The sequence below is a fragment of the Phytophthora parasitica genome (genome assembly GCF_000247585.1).
Source record: "Phytophthora parasitica INRA-310 unplaced genomic scaffold supercont2.17, whole genome shotgun sequence".
Lineage (NCBI taxonomy): Eukaryota > Oomycota > Peronosporomycetes > Peronosporales > Peronosporaceae > Phytophthora > Phytophthora nicotianae.
In genome coordinates, this window is record NW_008649003.1 from 990,353 (window position 1) to 992,955 (window position 2,603).

Below are 2,603 nucleotides of genomic sequence, written 5' to 3' on the forward strand. Positions count from 1 at the left end.
AATCGTTTTCCAGCTTCTGCAAGACAAACCAATTGCAAAATACCATCGCGACTATAGTACGGCACGTCGACCTACTCAACGCCGACGGCGTACAGTGGTGTCAATACGTAGACATCGTCATTACGAACAATACGCCGTGAAGTAACGCATCGAGCCGTTGCAGTTGGCCACCACATCAAACGGGAAATCCACATTGACCGATAGCAGCCGGGGGATTCTAAACGAGATGAGTACACTTAAAAATACACAAGGCAAGAGCTTCAGCACATATCAGACCCGCGACTTGTAGTCGGAGCTAGATATGACCAAATATCAGCATGTTGCTAAATTCCCAGGTCCGTATGTCGAGCGTGAACACAACTCCGTGTGACGTCAGGCTATCACCGGCGAAGTCAAGTCTTCGTGAGTGTCCCGAAGTCTTTCCGGACATTTTCGCGGCGTTCGTGGCCGGGATCCAAAACTATAGCATATGCTTGTTGGATCAGGTTTATTCTGTCTGATTGGGATGATTGTGATGTGTTTTACATTTTACTATTGGAATATTACTATACAATCCTAAGCAAGTTTTTGCATCAGTTGGGTTAAGAATATAACAGGAGCCAGTAAGGGGAAAGTTTTATGCGTATCCGCTAAAACGCCCTCAGTGGGAGGATGGCCTTTACGGTAGAGCTCCAATCAGATTCCAGGAGTTTCCGCCTAAACCTTATCATAACCTGTATCAAAAAAGAACCGATGCCAAACAAAAATAGATTTGGTTTGACTAGACCAGATGTGAGGGACTAAAATACTGGTGTGCATTCCGGTTCACTGGCTTGGGTGTGCCTGTTCGACCCATCTGCTAACAGGAGACGTGGGTTCAATTCCCGTGCCTGGATGGGTATTTGGAAAAGTGCCCGATCCATAAACGCTTCGCCCATCCACCGTGCTATCGAATGCAAGCCGTGAACACCATCACCCCCCCGTCCCCTCTAGCTTCTTCGGAGCTGGACGAAAGCGATCTCCTTGTCATTGTCATCGCAAGATCGTTTGTTAGAAAATGATGGTTTTAATCCTTGAATACTTGAATACGACAAAGCCTGCGTGGGGCGCAATTGTGACACTCCAATATACCGTGTACACTGTTTTTTGTGCCTTCTTTGCGAGCGGTCATGTACGCCTCGCAACGCTCCTATCTAGGGGCTGGGTCCACTACAGCCACTAGGATCCAGTCTCCTTGAGCCATATCCTTCGTTTTTCTGTGGCTGTCCATACGACAATTAGCTTTGAACGGGTTACTTCTGTATTTTTAGCTGGTCACTTGCAAAATTACATTTTCAATCAGACACGTTTGCAGATTTGGTGGTTTCATCTGGCTATAACGATAATATCGGAAAGTCCATTCGTCTAGTTTACAGTTATAGGCTTGTATTTGTTTTGGTTGTGTGAGAGGTTGGTCCCACGTAGAGCTCTACTTGGTGGGCCGTGCGCGGAGCACGCGGGCTCAAACTCAGGACTGCCTCAAACCGAGCACAGCGAGGTGCTCTCCCTTTGGGGGAGGTAGTGGGGTTAGGGTCGACCATGGGGTGATTTGGGTTCATTGGTCTATTTAAATAACCAGGATAAGCATGCAAAAGTGTCCGATCGGATTAGTTGTGTTCAAAGTGTCCGATTCAAGACACAAAAGCAACCGAGTGAAACTATCCACCCATTCAATACGTCCACTCGCTTCCTGCGATCTAGATAGGTTGACCACACTGTCCTCAGCATTCGAATATTACCGGCTGTATAGGCAAGGATACATTCGCTAGAATGTGGTGTGTATAAAAGTGATCACATACCAGCCATTTCCTTCAATTTTTCGGGGACATCAACATTTTTGTCTGGTCGCCTGCCATCGTTATCCATATTGATGATGCCACCTTCACGTCAAAGTGAAGGTTTGGAATAGACCGTAATAAACACGTTTCGCGCAAACCTGATAATAGCTATACATATCTTTCTGCAGGTCCCGCTGCAAACGTCAAACCAGAGCTATTATCCCACACAGAATAGATATACAGTGATTTCCAACCGCCAATCGCGTAAAATCGATAGCAGGCTTATCTGATTAAATAAACATGTAGAAACTTGCCTTAGTTTGCGCTGGAATGCTAACCGATCTCTCATCATGCGAGGCCACTTCTATGGGCACAGCAGTCTGCTGGAATTTTGATTGTATATGATTCAATAGATCACGGCTATGCAATAAAGGATCGCTGTTTCGTCTTATGGTGTTAGCTCCGTAGATGGAGAGAAGACGTGTGAAATCGACTCCTGGACGTTGTTTAAGAAATACGCGCTGACAAAAAACGGCGTCTCGCTCCTGTAGTCAGCAATTTTGGTAGATGCTCATTCGAGCGCTTAAGCAGACTGGAAAACAGACGAACTCTGAGAAAAAAACTCATAGATTCTGATAGATTTTGATAAGTTTTGGTGGCTTTCATTTGCTGTTTGCTTTCACACCATTGCTTCAGTCCTCAGTTTAGCTAAATAAATGAAATAAAAAGGGAGACAGAGAGTTGACAACTTAGACATTTCTTGTTAACATCATTTATCACAACAGCTAGGATTTTCATATGCGACTC